Source organism: Dermochelys coriacea, chromosome 1 (assembly GCF_009764565.3).
Source record: "Dermochelys coriacea isolate rDerCor1 chromosome 1, rDerCor1.pri.v4, whole genome shotgun sequence".
NCBI classification, from domain to species: Eukaryota; Metazoa; Chordata; order Testudines; family Dermochelyidae; genus Dermochelys; species Dermochelys coriacea.
In genome coordinates, this window is record NC_050068.2 from 169,795,172 (window position 1) to 169,813,599 (window position 18,428).

Genomic DNA, 18,428 nt, shown 5'->3' on the forward strand with positions numbered 1-18,428 from the left:
GAGCAATAGCTTTCATGATCTACAGCTCACTTCATCCGATGAAGTGAGCTGTAGCTCACGAAAGCTTATGCTCAAATAAATTTGCTAGTCTCTAAGGTGTGCCACAAGTACTCCTTTTCTTTTTAACTATTAGCAGCTGATGACTGCTCTGTGACCAGATGATATTAATTAGAGGTCTTGAACCACATACTAGTGGAGAAGATGTTCAGTTCCCAAGATGACCATGACCACACTTAGCATACTTGTTGGTAGTTTCCGTAAAGCTGCTGAGAACTGAATGGGATACTAATCTCTTGCTCCTTAGGTGATCACTATAGATCATTAATCACTATAACTGTTAATGACCACCAGCGTTGAACCAGAGTTGAAGTAAACTGACAGGACCGTGCATGTAGCTTGCATTGCCATTGATCATGTAGTGCTTGCTATGTGCATAAAGAGAGGAGTTAATTCTCCACTTGCAGTTAATTAATAAAGAAGGGATGGGGGTAGAAAACAAGCAAGGCATAAGAGGCAGAAGTCTAAAATAAACCCTTTATACAATTAAAAAAATAAAAGCTGTCAATGTGGCCTCTGCAAGATATAAAATAAAACATTAAAAATAGTGGTTATAGCAACTATTGCACTTAATGCCTGTAACTCCAGGCAAGGTAATTACATAGTAAACATCTCTAGCTGCTCAATTTATTGGTCTTAGTGATCCTTCAACTCTGTGCATGTTTAACCACAGCAACAAGAAAAATACCCTGTCTCTTCAGTTAGAAGCAAAGTAGAAGAATGTATAAGCAGAAAATTCATATGACCCAAAACCACACCCCTTCAGCAAATTAATTACTGTCATTTCAGTGGTAATTTCGGAAACCATATACCCTGTTAGTATACAAGTCCCTATACACAGACTAACAAGACAGTTTTGACTAACTATGCCACACATAAGTACATAGACTTGGCTGGATTCTCAGATGGTATAACTCTGTGTTATGGTGCAGTTCAGTTAGCACATATTCCAGAATCATGTTCTTATTTTGCTTATACTGAACCTACTTCATATTTTCTTATTAGAGAAGTTTACTGCTGAATAGACAAAACAAAAAAGCATTGGGGGCTGGAAAATGTAACTATAAAATATTTTGTCACCGCTAGTACTTCTGGGAATGGTGTGTGTGACATACTGCATGGTATATACACAAATTACCAAATATTATTCCTAACACAAGTGAGCAGTAATTCATAGTGAGAAATGCGGTGCTATTCAATATGTTTATGCCGTGAGTGAAATGTAAAATATATATTCAAAGGCTCTGTACCTTTTTCCACCATGATAAAGGTGGGCAAAAATGCATAGCTGCTTTTCTTAAAGTTAAGAAGTAGTGAACAATATGAACAGGGATTATTATTGTATATGTTCTAGGAGTATAGCTATGGAATCCTTTTAAAATTTTTTTAAGATATCTAGGTAGCTTTTTTACTCAGTATTTTTGATATTCTTGAGCTTCTTTTTTGAAGCAGTCATTCCAAATGTTCATTGCTTTGATGGTTTCATTATAGGAATTTTACTCTTTCTGCTTTTTTCAGGTTTTCTGTTCTTTAGCAGCTACTTGCCTATTTGCTATTTTTTAAAATTTGGATGGGATATCTTTCTGCACTCATATAAAATCTGCTTTAATGACACTATTATGCTCATATTGCCAAAACAAATACATACACATTCTAAAGGTCTCATTCCTGCAAACACATTTGTGCATACTTTAAACACCTGAGTAGTCTCACTGAGTTTGGTAGAACTACTCACATGAGTAAAGTTATTCCGATGAACAAGTGGAGCCAGAAACTCACTGAATCTAGTGGCAGCTTTCAGGATATGTGATCTTGTGATGTTCTCCAGGGTTATGAGGCATCTCATCACCTGCTGCCTGGAGCATGAGAAAGGCGTGTCTGTGTCTACTGTGCAAAAGCTCCCTGACTCTCCCTGCCCCCAAGCCTCTGGCAATGCAAAGACTGCTTTCCAGGCCCTCCCCCCTGTACAGTTAAGTGATAGACACATGCCACCCCATTCAAGTCTTTGAAGCTTTCCCTGTAGTGTCCACTCCTTTGTCCACTGAATGCTCACAGCGTTACCAGGCCTGCAGTTCCCAAAGGAACAGCACACACCAGCATGTAAGATTCAGCTCAGGATCACCATTTTGCTTAACACCACAGGACTTATTTCATAGTAGCAGCCGTGTTAGTCTGTATTCTCAAAAAGAAAAGGAGTACTTGTGGCACCTTAGAGACTAACAAATTTATTAGAGCATAAGCTTTCGTGAGCTACAGCTCACTTTGATGAAGTGAGCTGTAGCTCACGAAAGCTTATGCTCAAATAAATTTGTTAGTCTCTAAGGTGCCACAAGTACTCCTTTTCTTTTTTACCACAGGACTTAGATATATTAATGAAAAGAATAAGTCTCTTCGCTATAAGCACTTGAACTCTATTCTTTGATAATAAGAGTATTGGAAACAAATGGTTAACATATAAAATAAAATCTTCTTCTTTAGACTGGAGAGTATCTCGCCTCCCCACCTCTAGCACAGCCATATAGAAACTTCTCAGCTCTTGGGTCTGGTCATAGGCCCAGAAAACATGGGTTGTGCTGTGGATCTGAGAGAAATCAGAAGCCAAGGCAGAGAAAAGACTCTCCGGTTGCTCAGACAGTACCCTCAACAGGAGCAGGCACTAATTCTTAATATTGGTATGTCTATAGTATAGTCACAAGGTATGACTGCAGCTCATGTAGACCTACCCAAGCCAGCTTTAATTTAGCGAGTTCAAGTACCAGTAGTGGAGAAGCTGCATGGCATGAGCTTCAGCACAGGGTGGTACAAGCCTGCTGGGACCCAGGGTAATATCTCGGGTGACTAGCCTCACCCAAGCAATCTAAAATTAAAACAAGCTCCAATATGCCTACATGAATTGCAAGTCACGCCTTGTGATGGCAGTATATACCTACCCTACGTATTGTACCATTGGCTCTGTTCTTCTCTTCTTTTCTTTCTGCTAAGATCATCGATCAAATCTGGCCAGTGACTTGAAGTGTGTTTTGTGTCCCTGTATCTGGGTGGACTGCATTGTTAAGTGAGGTGTTGAGACACAAAAGCCTTGCAAAACAAGCTAACAATGTCAAATACATTCCAGCTGCCAGTGAACAGACATCTGCTGCTTGATGACAGAGTATATTCTCTTTTGAAATATGTTTCTGGGAAACCAAAAGCTGTTTCCCTATTCAAACACACCTGAACACTACTATAAAAATGAGTTCATTGTATAAAACTAGAGGATTTTGATTTGGCAAAGTAGCAGCATTTTTGAATCAAAGGCCTTTTTCTATTCAAAAAGTATAAATGTTAAACCTGCTCTAACTAACTAACTAACAACTAACTAACAAACTCTAACAAGATGGGTTAACTTTATCATTTACTCTTCGATTGTTGTGCCAATAGTTTCCAAGTGTCAGTGCCCAGACAATTGCATTTAAAAATAAAATAAAATAAAATAAAATAAAATAAAAGCTTACAAATATGGTTAGATGCTGGTTGTGAAACCAAAATAAGTGGTGGTGCTAGAGAGACACTGGGTTCTATTCCAAAGATAATGGTTAATTTGGTGGACTGGGGCTTTTTGTACCCCAATCAACAGGGCCTTTCCATAAATAGATTCTAAAAGTTTTGTTTTCTCAGCATGAACATGGACCGTGCTACACAACTGAAGAAATATATATTTTAAAGCTGTGAGTTATTACATCCCAATGTACATATACACCAATGAAATGAAAGTGCTGTTTTTTGTTATGACAGGTATCTCCAGGTGGTGGTGATTTATATAATCTTCCCAGCTCTTTCTTTGTGAGAGAAATGTTCAGTGTTTGGAAGACATGCTGGATTGTTCACTTTTGTTATGCAAACTTGTATAGAGGGAGTGCTTCTTGAGGAGGGAGCTGTGCAAGCAGCAGGATAGTTTCTAATCAGAGACCAAGGCAGAGAGTAATGAGTTCCTGAAGCAGAGTTGCTCTCTGGGAAATGGGCATTGATGCTGAGTTAAGATTCCCAAAAGAAGAGATTAACTCAGCCTAGGGCCTGAGCCAAGGGTAAAGCACAAATTTGTATTCTGGAGCAAACATTTGAGGTGTCTCCATGTTGATCTTTAAAAATGCATTAACTATCTTGAGTTAACTGACAATTAACTGAAGGTAAAATCCAGTGAAGATCAGTCCCCTCTACCTCCTTCTCTGAACCAGCGGGTCATTACCTTCTTATTGGCTTCTAAGCTTATTGATTTTTTTTTCACATGAATATTTTTTTCAGACTTTCAGCATTTTGGTTGTAAACTTCTTGGCAACTTTTGACCATATGTCTGCACTATGTGAAAAGGATAAAAGGGGGACCCACTTCATATAATAATTGGCAATAAAAATATTGACCGAACATTTGATAAAGAATGTGGTGGAGACCTAAACCTTTTCCTTTGCTCTCTTCCACAAGAAATTACCTGTAGATAGGGATATGATACCTAGATTTCTTCCTGCCTGAAGGAGAAATTTTATTTGAAGTGTGGTGGGGTGTATGGACCCCACCCAGACAAGGAAGATGCCAGAGAGGCCCTGGAGGCAGAGCTAGCCCTCACTCCTTCAGCCCTGTCCATCATGTAGGATAGGGAGAAGGCCTTTAAAAGGGAGGAAACTGGTCAGCAGAGGAGGGAGGAGCAGGATTGCCCTAGGCAACAGACTGCAGGTGTGACTGATGAGGGAACTCTCAGCCAGGATACCTTCATCCTGACCCTAAGGAGAATACAGCAAACTTCCAGGGTAAGATGGACCTACTGAGCCAGACTCAGAGTCCTAGCCAGAGCGCTTTTCCCAAACCCACTAACCTGGTGCTGGATTGTTGATAGCACTGTGGACTCACCACCCCTTCCCTTCTATTTGAGGGGCCACAGGGAGGAAATATCTTCAAATGCATTGAAGGTTTGTGACTTTCATTTTGATTTCCACCATCTGGAAAGACTGAAAAGGCTCACAAAAAGCAGGGCCCCCTGGCAAGGAATAAGGAAGTGGGATTTGTGCTGGAACCAGCCACAGGAGATAACTGGGTGTGTATGGGTTCTTCCACCCTCTGAGTTACTTTATATACTTGCATACAAAGAAAAAGTAATCATTTTAAACTGTGAAGGCTAGTAATAATGTACAAATTGCCATTATATAGCTGACTTTCAAAATGTCCATTGGATTTGTCATTAAGCAATCAAAAATAATTAAACTAAATTATGCATTATATGTATACATGCCAATGACTGAATCACTGAAATCAGGATAGTAAATGAGCCTGACAAATTGTGCATTAAGTATGCAGTTTAAGCTCTTTCATGAAAATTTACTCTTAATGAAAGTATTTTAAGTTCATAATGCCACACAACAATGAATTTCATATGGGCTAATGAAATTACATCATCGGTCCTGAAGGGATTGAGCTGTCGGGAGATTTATGGTAGTGAGAGGTTAAGCTATCTAGTTAATGTTTGGTATTAAGGTTAAATGTAGAATCTGTGGACTGCTGAGACAGCCGCAGCCCTGTTTGCCTGGGTATATGTAAGAGGTCACTTCTGAGTGATACTAATTCTGTGTGTACTTCAGGGCTGGTGTCAACAGCTGGTGGCCACCTCAAGCGCCAATATATGGGACTTCTAAAAACAGCACCTTTTTTGTTAAACAAAAACACCTGGTAAGATGAGCTTTTACTTTCTTCCTTAAGAAGGAACCTGCTATTAGAGACTGCCTTGCCCTGGGCTCCTTAAAGAGGATGCTACTAATGGAGTCAACACCAGAACAACAGGCTCTGGGTAAAGAGCCAGGCTGGTGCACCTCAAGATCCTCCTGAAGAGCTTGCCTAAATATGAGGAGTTCTCTTTGTGGATTTCTGTCAAAGAGGATTTTGCGAGGAAGAGGAGGGGACTGCCTGAAGTGCTGTCTGTAGAGTCTAGTTGACCTTACATCTGCTCGTGTTGCGATTTTTTTCTCTTATATTGCCCATTTTGAGAGCTGAATTAGCTTAATTTAACTTTTTTTTTTTTTTTTTTTTTTTTTTTTTTTGCAAATGAGTGTTCTGTAAATGTATATTTTTTTTGTTTGGACTACTTTTGCTTTAAATAAGCAATGTATGATTGGGTTAGACTACCTACTTTAAATATATTACAATGCTTTTTGATTTGATTATGTCTGTGGTTTTTGTTATGCAGTGATGGTACTTTGGGTGAGTTTTTGAAACTATCATGTTTTGCAAAAGCACCATAAAGATTGCGTATGGCTGTGATGTGCTAAGTAGATGTTTACCTCCATATAGGTTGTAGATTGGCTCCAGGGAGCTGTTCTGCCCTCCTGCAGAATACTTGAGGAAACTTATAACAGTGAGGTGTACAGGCCAGTTGATGGGTGGGGGTGGGTTTGTTTGTTTTTTTTTGGTTGCTTTTTGTCATGTAGGTAGAACAAATGCTAAGACTGTCAGATTACAACAAACTGTGTAAATTAATACATCTTGTGTTTTATTTCTCATGACTTGATAACAAATTTGCATTATCCATCAGAAAGCCTATATAGAAATATCCAGAGGTGATAAAAATCTGCAGATTCTGCATTGGAAGCCATGCAAAGTACTGCAGTATTACAAATATAGCAGTATCTCTGTGAGGGGATTGTGGATTATAGAAATGTGAAATAATTTTTCCAAGCCTTTTGCAGTCTCAGATGAAGCCAACACCCTTCCACCTATCATTTGGAAATGGCCCCTGCATAACTAATCCTGCATGAAAGACTTTATATTTTGACTCATTCAGGTGCATAGTTCTGCTATTCGCAAGGTACTGATGCTGAGAGAGTAATGACTGACTTCATTTTTTTCCCTCTACTTTGGCTTCATGTGGTCTTCTGTCATACCTCCATGCCATACCTGGGGCTATACAATACCATCAGTTTTCAAGCAAAACTATGCTTTAGTTTCCATGGAGATCTTTGCTTAAAAACTGGTGGCACAGTATAGCCTCTGCATTTTTGGAATTTGCAGATATTTTGTGGATCTTCAGCATGGGACCATTTTTGTCCTGTAGATCAGTAGTTCTCAATGCCGGTCCGACGCTTGTTCAGGGAAAGCCCCTGGTGCACTGGACCGGTTTGTTTACCTGCCACATCCACAGGTTCGGCCAATCGCGGCTCCCACTGGCTGCGGTTTGCCACTCCAGGCCAATGGGGTCTGCGGGAAGGGCGGCCAGCATGTCCCTTGGCCTGCACCACTTCCTGCAGCCCCCATTGGCCTGGAGTGGTGAACCACGGCCAGTGGGAGCCGCGATTGGGTGAACCTGCGGGCGCGGCAGGTAAACAAACCAGTCCAGCCCCGGTAGGGGCTTTTCCTGAACAAGCGGCGGACCAGCTTTGAGAACCAGTGCTGTAGATGGTATGGCAACATAGTAGAGTACCAGGCTTTTAGCTTCTGTGCTGAAATTGGAGGCACATTTTTTCGTAAGCTGCTTCCTATTTTCTCATTGCACAAGATGTAGCAACATATTGCTCAAAGTTAAGTGCTGGTGTGCAATTAGGTGTCAGAGATATGAAACGACTACAGAATAGACTGCAGGAGAGAACTTGCTGCCTTGTTTTTCAGCTGCTGCTGCTGCATGAAGTTAATGGTTATAAAAGGGCTGATCAGGGAACCATATCATGCCATCAATTTTTAAACAGAACTCCTGACTGAAATCATGTTCTGAAATGTCTGTTCCATGTCCGTTAAATTTGAGCAGTAAGTAGCAAGCAAAAGTGCTTTCAAATTCTATGCAAAAGCTATATTTCAGATTTCAGTAGGGGGTTCTGCTTATAAATTGATGGCAAAATATGGCCCACCACTCTGGGAAAGGAGTCTCCAGAAATTGCTAAATCCTAGATCTGCTGTTAATAAACATACTGGTAATGTATGTATATTGATTTTTGGTTGGACAAAAGACTTCAGTGTATTCTGGATGACTTAGTCACTTGTATTTTGGATATTGACTCTTCAAGAATAGCTTCATGTTAGATATTTTTCAGCTGATTTTATTCAATGGAATGACAGAAGGGGATACGTATAAATGCAATGTATAGTCTCCATTATTAAACATCACAATATTTAGTATGTGTTTTTACAGCAACTTGCACATAATGGTGTATTACATAAACACAGCAGTGGATTTTTAAGAAGACAGGAACCACTTAAAAATGATTCACAAGTGTGGGGTTCATCTCAGACTTTGCCATACACCTTCATGTTCCCTATATACTATGTCTATTGTGTGTGACTACTAATGCCTTACACACATAAGTATGCAGTGCTACATCATCCCCCTGCCTAAGCACTTGTTTTTATCACTGTCACTAAAACCTGTAATCTTATTATGACTACACTGCCAAAAAAAAGGGGGCAGGGGGCATGACAGTGAGTCCCAAGGCCCAAGTCTAGAAATGCAAGCTTGTGCTACGGCACTAAAAATAGCTGTATAGACATTCCCACTCTGGCTCTGAGACCCGGTGAGGGGGGTAGTGCATTAACTGTGTCTTTGACTTCAACTCTCTCCTTTGTCACACACCCAGGACATGTATCAGTCTTGCTACTTTCTGTACAGTGTCTCCAAGATCCAATCTTCCCTCTCTGTCCACATTTTCAAAGCTCTTCAAACCCTGATCATCTTATGCCTCAATTACTGTAATCTCCTAGCCCCTTATATCACCCCTCTCTAAGTCCCTTCTTTGGTACCCAGCAGCAACCATTGGTTTCAATAGAATCTTGGAAGCAGAAGGAGGACAGGAGGCTGCAGACAGTAAAGCCTTACACATTGAGTCCGTATTAATTGCCTTATTTCTAATGGATCTTGGGGATCGATGGATTGGAGAGTAGAATCCCTAATCTCTTCTGATCTATTCTACCAGCAGAATGAGCTGAAAAACTCTGCAGGCCTCTGTCTTGTAAATATTTTGCAAGAGAGTGGGCAGTCTGTCCCTGTATATTTAACACCCCCTGCCCTCCTATTACATACACACTTCTTTGTTGAAAATGTCTCCATGCTTTTTCATGGTGTGCTCAACTTTTCTGAATGAAAATAATTTGCCCCAACACAAATAAATAACCATTTAAAAATGAAAGAAAAAGGTAGGCTCCATTTAAGTAACAAAAGTTGTTCATATCATGCTGAGTGGGGGAGGTGGAGGTCTGCTTTATGTGTGACAAGTGTCCTGCTGTGGCCCTGTTAGATGTTTAGAATGTAGGAGAGCTTACCTATTTCTTTTTCGGGGGGGGGAGGTTTTTTTTTTTTTTTTAAATCGCATCTGTTTTACCCAGTTTTAAAAGTGCTTGCATTACACACTACTTTTAAAACCTCACAGGTGAGAACATTTTTAGAAGGTCACATTCTGCTTTACTACCTCTGTAAAAAGAGAAATTCAGAACAGAGATTGACAGAGATTTTATTTGAATTCTTTACAAATTCCCAGTTGCTTTCATCAAAAGGCTCAAAGTAAAAATACAAAATCTGGAGAGTGTTATTAGACTTGAAAGTACTGGATGACTTTCTTCTAAGAATAAAGCTTGAGAACACTCTCTTAGGGATTTGCAGTGAATTTAGATTCTACATTCAATTGTTAGCCAATATTGATGTAGGCGTGAGTTTATTTTATTGTCAGATGTAACTGATGTAAGAATGGTTTCTCCGTATGCATCCAAATAGAGAGGTAATATAATGACCAAACTTTCATTAACTTAAAACTTGAGTGCATCATCCCATCTAATATTTGTAGTAGTTTCTACTTTAATATAGATGCTCCTATTCTAATGCTTGTTAAGGTCTCATTTTCCAGGTATGTTGACAGGAGGAAATTAAAAAGGGGCTTTTCTAAAGGTTAATTACAGATAATAAATTTTGTTATGCAGATGTAGACTCCCAAATGACTTAATTTTCCAACAAAACATACTGAGCCAGTAAATGAAAGCTTAACTTTTATTTGCTGTGTTAAATTGCCAATCAAATTAAAAATGACTGAACTAGAAAAAGGCTTTGTTTCTTGGTGTTTGGGCTTAGATGACAGTTTAAACAGTAAGTGTTCTACTGATCTTCTATCACATACATAGTACTATTCAGCCCAGGTTCAATAAGTGTTCATACATTCATGCGATGTGAGGCAACATGGCTCACTGGATAGGACAATGGCCTGGAATCCAGAAGACCTCAGTTCTATCCTCATCCCTATTGTTGATCTGCTGTGATCTTGGGCAAGCCACTGCATCTCTCTCTGAAACTTTCCCTATCAGTATAATAGGGATAATGACACTTTGCTAAGTGCTGTGAGATCTATGGATGAAAAAAAGCTAAACAAATTTTAATTAAACTAGTTACATTTCATAGCACATCTCCTGGGGTATGGAAGTACATAGGAGTCTGTTGATAAAATGTATAGTCAATTGCTTGATCACACTTTGGTTTGTTATGAAATATAGTTGAGACCAAATAACTAATGTCAGTCAGACTTATTGCTGTAAGCCAATAATATAGTACAAGAAAGTTTTTATATGATACCAGTCTCAGGGAAACCATCTTGTGAATACTTTATGCAGAAGGTGTGCTCCCAAAGTTGCACATTTCAGCTGGTATTATTTATTTGATTTTACACGTTAAACATATTTTTACATGTTGCAAAAATCCAACTCATCAGTTTGTTCCAGTTCCCTAACTTGTTCTCTTCCTTATCTTTGTTTTGGATACTAGAATTCCAGGTACTGGTCTGTGAAGGTACTTACCTAGCTTGTACTAAGTCAGAGAAAAAATGTATCTTGATTTTTGACACGTGTCCTATCTGCTTATGCCAAGTACTTCAACAAATACAAGGGGTTATGGGATACTTAGCATAAATGAACAGGATTATGGTATGGGTCAGTTTAGGCTTTATCACTGTTATAATTTTTTTTAATGTTGGTGCTTAATGCATACTATATATGTATGCTAGCCAGCATATTAGTCAACAACTCAATCGTGCAAGTACTTGTTACTCCTGGGGGAATTCTGTGCCCTGCAGGGATGGGAGGGGGTGCAGAATTCATACTTTCCGCAGATTTCTTGGCTCCCCCACAGAAAAGCGAGGAAGCAGAGAAATTTGTGGGGAACACATTCCCCTTCTGAGGTAGCCCTACTGGGAGCAGCCAGCAGCAGAGAGCAGATCACCGTGGTGGGAGGAGGAGGGAGGCTGGGCATACATGAGTGTGTCCATGGAGAGATGTTAAGGGGATGGGGATGGGCGCCTGCCTGCATGCGAATAAGTAAAGACAGACTCATTTTGTCCCTCTCCTCGCTGTTGCTGTATCCTAGGCTTGAAGGCATGGAACTGTGTGAAGCAGGTTCTGTCTCTGAGGCAGAGCAGAAATGTAACAACTAAACAGGCAGGCTGCTAATGTTCCCATTGTTAGTCAACTTTGGGCATGGCTACACTGGAAATGTCAAAGCACTGTCGCGGGAGCGCTCCTTTACCTTGCCAGAATGGTAAACGACAGTAACGGAATCCTGAGCTAGGAAGATCTATGTGCTTTCTCCCTTTTTTCCTATGCCAGAGAGGCACCATGGGGATAGATTACAGCTCAGGATTTATTTTACGTATCCATTTAAAAAAATTCAGCACAATGATTAGCAAAATGGAATGACTTTCATTTGTGAAAGTCTGAGCAACTTAAAGCGACGTTCTACTTTACAGAACACAAAACACCAAAATTAAAGTAATGTAATTTAAATGAAAATCCAGGATTATAACTGTAATGCATGGTCTTGGTTACCAAGTATTTGTAACTTAACTTTCATGTCTGTAGGAAATGCTGAACAGTTATTGTAATTTTTTTTCCTGTATGGTAGTTTAAATAAGTTACCAAAATAAGTGAAACTGGTGTGATTATATTGCATTATTTTGAGAAATAAAATATGTAGAATTTTGCAGAATTTTGGATATTTTGGAACAGGATTTGGATTTTTTTTTGGGTGCAGAATTCCCCCAGGAGTAACTTGCTCACAAGAGTAGAGCTTTGTAGTATGTGTAGTCCCCTTGAAATCAATGGAACTGTTCAAGTGAGCAAGGATTGGGCCCTTAAAGTAGGAGCCAGATATTCAAAGGCACCTAAAGATTCAGATAAATGCCTAATGGGGATTTTCAAAAGCGTGCTTGAAGTCGGTAGGGGTTAGGCTTTGGAAAATCCTGACCAGGCACTTATCTGAATCTTTAGGAGCCTAATGACAGGTTTCAGAGTAGCAGCCGTGTTAGTCTGTATTCGCAAAAAGAAAAGGAGTACTTGTGGCACCTTAGAGACTAACAAATTTATTAGAGCATAAGCTTTTGTGAGCTACAGCTCACTTCATGCATCCGATGAAGTGAGCTGTAGCTCACGAAAGCTTATGCTCAAATAAATTTGTTAGTCTCTAAGGTGCCACAAATACTCCTTTTCTTTTTTAGGAGCCTAAATACCTTTGAAAATCTGGCTCTAAGCTACTTAAGGGAGGGACATTAATCTGTACAGCTCCGAGCACTTTCTTAACTCTTAAGCAAACGTCTAAAAAGTTTCTGTACAATGGTGACAATAGTCTTTATTAAGTGACTTTCTTAAGATCACCCATTGCCAAGAATAGAACCCAGCCTCCTATCCTAACCACTAGACTCCGTTGCTTTTCTGCCTGATTACTAGGTACTACATTTCAATGTTCATGAGCAGAAACTGACATCATAATGATTAATCTTAAAACTGGAATGTTAAACTCGTATTATACCTACACCAGCTGTATAACACTGTCTGTGGATGGTAGTGATAACAGTCCTTAATAACTATATTTCATGGTATCTACACAAATAATTGGCAACATCATACTCTTCATTTAATATTAGAGAGCTAACAGTGGATAACTTTCATACAAATAATTTATAGTTAACTTTTTGGCAATACTCGCAGTTTATCTTTTTTTTTTTTTTAAAGGATAAATTCTTTCTTACATATGAGATCAATAACTGTAATGATCCATGTACCAAAAATACCAACAGCTAGAAAGAAATTTTATACATTCATGGAAAAAAAACATTCTACCCATGTACTGTTTTTGCAGCACTTTATGTCTCATCTCTGACGTACCTAATTTATATGGTGTCATGCCCTCAATTTTCTGTCTCTAAACATTTTTCTTTATTGGGGAATTAGCAATAAATTTAGACTAAGGAAGGCATCATGGTTAGAAATGAAATTGAATTTATTAAAAGCTTAATTAGATTTAAATGACACAATCCTTTCTCTAGAATTCTCAGCATTATAACCATGACTGCCAAGAATGTATGACAGATTCATGTAATGTCAGGAAACAGGGAGTATTGTTGCATGTTTTGCTAAAATATGTGGGACTGTTCTTTATTTCTATGACTAGCCCAGCAAGAATTGAGCCTTCAATATAAAACAGAAGTTTTCCTTAATGAAAGGGGAAAAAGGATTGTTCAAAAATATTATTTTAAAAGTCCATCTGGGTGTTCCTTTGTAAGCCCTCAGGGAAAAATTGGCATAAAAACTGACCTCACAAGCCTTTAGAAAGCTTTGAAACAGATTGACAGAGCCAGAAGAGTACCCAGAAGTTACCTACTACAGGACAGGCCCAACAAAGAAAATAACAGAACACCACTAGCCATCACCTTCAGCCCCCAACTAAAACCTCTCCAACGCATCATCAAGGATCTACAGCCTATCCTGAAGGACAACCCATCACTCTCACAGATCTTGGGAGACAGGCCAGTCCTTGCTTACAGACAGCCCCCCAACCTGAAGCAAATACTCACCAACAACCACAAACCACACAACAGAACCACTAACCCAGGAACCTATCCTTGCAACAAAGCCCGTTGCCAACTCTGTCCACATATCTATTCAGTGGACAACATGATAGGGCCTAATCACATCAGCCACACTATCAGAGGCTTGTTCACATGCACATTTACCATTGAGATATATTCCATCATGTGCCAGCAATGCCCCTCTGCCATGTACATTGGCCAAACTGGACAGTCTCTACGTAAAAGAATGAATGGACACAAATCAGACGTCAAGAATTATAACATTTAAAAACCAGTTGGAGAACACTTCAATCTCTCCGGTCACTCGATTACAGACCTGAGGGTGGCTATCCTTCAACAAAAAAACTTCAAAAACAGACTCCAATGAGAGACCACTGAATTGGAATTAATTTGCAAACTGGACACAATTAACTTAGGCTTGAATAGAGACTGGGAGTGGATGGGTCATTACACAAAGTAAAACTATTTCTCCATGTTTATTCCACACACCCCTACCCCACTGTTCCTCAGACGTTTTTGTCAACTGCTGGAAATGGTCCACCTTGATTATCACTACAAAAGGTAGTCGTCCCCCACGCTCTCCTGCTGGTAATAGCTCACCTTACCTGATCACTCTTGTTACAGTCTGTATGGTAACACCCATTGTTTCATGTTCTCTGTGTATATAAATCTCCCCACTGTATTTTCCACTGAATGCATCCGATGAAGTGATCTGTAGGTCACGAAAGCTTATGCTCTAATAAATGTGTTAGTCTCTAAGGTGCCACAAGTACTCCTTTTCTTTTAACGGATACAGACTAACATGGTTGCTACTCTGAAACTAATTATAATACTCACAGTAAAGGTCATTTTGTAAACAAACATCTCACACTTCACACTTTGAATAAAAGCTAAAGGCAGCTCTCGGGTCAAAACTAAACAGAAGAGTTTCAGTAGTGTAAGACTGCCATTTCCTTAGCAATAAGTAGGAGAAAGCTAGAAGAAAGCATCATGAATACTTATCTTGAAAAGACAAAGGTACAGCCAGTTGCAGAATGTCTATTTCAGGGCTGTAGTTGCTTGGCTTTACCAAATGTTAATGGCCCGCCCCTGAAAGGCATGCTGAGGGAGGTGTGGGGAAATCCTATAAAAGGACAACTCTGCATAGAGATGAGTTAGTAGGGGTCTAAAAGTTGCTAAAGCAGATGGTGCTCTAGCCTGGGGGGGGTGGGGGAAATAACCTGCTTGGGTGTTCTTGATAACCCCAGTGACATACAAATACTTCTCAAATCAAGCCAGCAGTAAGTGGATAATTAAGTCATACACTTGCAATCTGTGCTTAAAAACATGGTTATGATAAAATGCTGAATTGTGTAGTACCTTTGTGGTGTTAACAAATCAGAACTAGGAAGAAACTGGAATACTGGTTTCAAATGTGACCAAAATAAGATTTGAATAAGGCGGGGGCAGTGAATAAGCAGACTGTGGGCCAAATCCATCCAGATCACCAGATGCTGTTGAATGGACCCCAAATTTATTTATTTATTTATTTATTTTCTCTGGAATCTATACCTTGACCAAGAAATATGGACTTTGACAAAAAATAGACGACCCCTAGAATAAGGATTTCCAGAGCTGAAAACAGTATTTCAACCCACTGCAGCATCTCAGAATAATTGTCAAACTGTCAACTACAGTAAAAGTGAAAACACCGAGAGAAATATAGCAGCACATTTACATGCTTCGTTAAAAGATAAAAACTTTCTTACTCTCTCATGGAAACATGCTCCTTCTTTTTCAAATGAGGTTTAAAAAACGCCACTTATTACTGGATCCAAAGTTAAGTGGCTTTAAGAGGCATCTGGACAAATACCTCATCTGTAGTCCTATTGTGGTCCTGCAAACACTCCTTTATTCTGAAGTGTCTGAAGTTTAATTGTTTTGGCACACTAAGACCTCATTTAAAGAGGAACATATTTCAGATGTGTATACATCAGATCAGTGAATTCTCATTGACTTTTGAGTAGTTTAGATTTCAAATGTAGTATTTAATTTTCCAGACTGTCTATAAGGTTAGTGTTTTCTAAGAGTCTATCTCTGTCTTATTTATTCTGTTTCATTTGATCTTACAGTTCTTAGATCTGTGATTTTGTTTTTCTCATTTATGTATAATTCTTGTCTCTGCTTTAAGGACTGGCAGTGAAATTCAGACCTCATTTAAGTCAATGGTAAAACTGCTTTGACATTGGGTCAGACTTTCACTCGTAGATTTGTTGAGATTATTTATTATTTGCAGTTGTACATCTCTCTCTTTTAATAGAAAGTAGTATATAATATACTTATTTTTAAGATTGCCGTCTCTTAATATGGGGGGTTGATAGGGACACCCCCAAGTCAAATCATGTAGTTTGTTAGTTATCCATACCACTAAATATCTACACTGAATATGAATTAAAACTTGTAGAATTTCACAGAAATGGTAGTTAGGAACATTTGACTTCCAACAGCCATTTAGTTCAACCATATTCATTCACCTTACTAATTACATGTGAATGCTTATGCATACCTTTTTTTCTCTGCACATATATTTGGAATATGGCTTCTGTTTCTATGAATACCCATATTGAGATGTGAATAAAGGTATTCAAGCCTGAATAAAAGTATCCATTATCACTTTCACTGTTAAATTTCAGGGAGTAGAAATTATTCCTGTATATCTTAGGTGATCACTCTCAAACTGCAACTAATGAATAGCAATTACATGAAACAGTCTGGAAGCACCTCATAAAATATTAGGGTTGGAAGATACCTCAGGAGGTCATCCCCTGCTCAAAGCAGGACCAACATCAACTAAATCATCCCAGCCAGGGCTTTGTCAAGTTGGGCCTTAAAGACCTCTAAGGATGGAGATTCCACCACCTCCCTAGGTAACCCATTCCAGTGTTTCACCACCTTCCTAGTGAAATAGTGTTTCCTAATATCCAACCTAGACTTCCCCACTGCAACTTGAGACCATTGCTCCTTGTTCTGTCATCTGCCATCACTGAGAACAGTCTAGCTCCATCTTCTTTGGAACCCCCCTTCAGGTAGTTGAAGTCTATCAAATTCCCCCTCACTCTTCTCTTCTGCAGACTAAATAACCGCAGTTCCCTCAGCCTTTCCTCGTAAGTCATGTGCCCCAGCCCCCTAATCATTTTCGTTGCCCTCCGCTGGACTCTCTCCAATTTGTCCACATCCCTTCTGTAGTGGGGCCAGGGGAGGGGGATCAAAACTGGATGCAATACTCCATGTGTGGCCTCACCAGTGCTGAATAGAGGGGGATAATCACTTCCCTCAATCTGCTGGCAATGCTCCTACTAATGTAGCCCAATATGCCATTGGCCTTCTTCACAACAAGGGCACACTGCTGACTTATATCCAGCTTCTCGTCCACTCTAATCCCCAGGTTCTTTTCTGCAGAACAGCTGCTTAGCCAGTCAGTCCCCAGCCTGTAGTTGTGCATGGGATTCTTCCTTCCTAAGTACAGGACTCTGCACTTGTCCTTGTTGAACCTCATCAGGTTCTTTTGGCCCTATCCTCCAATTTGTCTAGATCACTCTGGACCCTATCCCTACCCTCCAGTGTATCCACCTCTTCCCCCAGCTTAGTGTCATCTGCGAACTTGCAGAGGGTGCAATTCATCCCATCATCCAAATCATTGACAAAGATGTTGAACAAACCTGGCCCCAGGACTGACCCCTGGGGCACTCCGCTTGATACTGGCTGCCAAATAGACGTTGAGCCATTGATCACTACCCTTGAGCCTGACAATCTAGCCAGCTTTCTATCAACCTTATAGTCCATTCATCCAATCCATACTTCTTTAACTGGCTGGCAAGAATATTGTGAGAAACCATATCAGAAGCTTTGCTAAAGTCAAGTTATATCACATCCACTGCTTCCCCGATAGCCACAGAGCCAGTTATCTCATCATAGAAGGCAATCAGGCATGACTTGCCTTGGTCAATCCATGTTGACTGTTCCTGATCACCTTCCTCTTCCCCAAGTGCTTCAAAATGGATTCCTTGAGTACCTGCTCCATGATTTTTCCAGGTACTGAAGTGAGGCTGTAGTCTGTAGTTTCCTGGGTTCTCTTTCTTCCCTTTTTAAAATATGGGCACTATATTTGCCTTTTTCCAATTGTCCAGGACCTCCCCTGATCACCATGAATTTTCAAAGATAATGGCCAATGGTTCTGCAATCACATCAGCCAACTCCCTCAGCACCCTTGGGATGCATTAGATCTGGACCCATGAACTTGTGCATGTTTAGCTTTTCTAAATAGTCCTTAACCTGTTCTTTCACCATTGAGGGCTGCTCACCTTGCCCCCATACTGTTTTGCCCAGTGCAGCAGTCTGGGAGCTGACCTTGTCTGTGAAGACTGAGGCAAAAAAGCATTGAATACTTCAGCTTTTTCCACATGATCTGTCACTAGGTTGCCTCCCCCATTTAGTAAGGGTCACACACTTTCTCTGACCACCTTCTTGTTGCTAACATACCAGTAGAAACCC

At 39.8% G+C, this 18,428-nt stretch overlaps 1 long non-coding RNA gene across 1 annotated transcript in view; it reads left to right on the plus strand.

Moving 5' to 3' along the window:
* The first annotated feature begins 4,729 nt into the window (after positions 1 to 4,729).
* The window catches only part of LOC119849726, a 30,550-nt gene continuing 16,851 nt past the window's right edge, over positions 4,730 to 18,428 (plus strand). The window contains exon 1 of the long non-coding RNA XR_005290553.2: positions 4,730 to 4,838. This is a non-coding gene — a long non-coding RNA (uncharacterized LOC119849726). The remainder of the gene's footprint in view (positions 4,839 to 18,428) is intronic.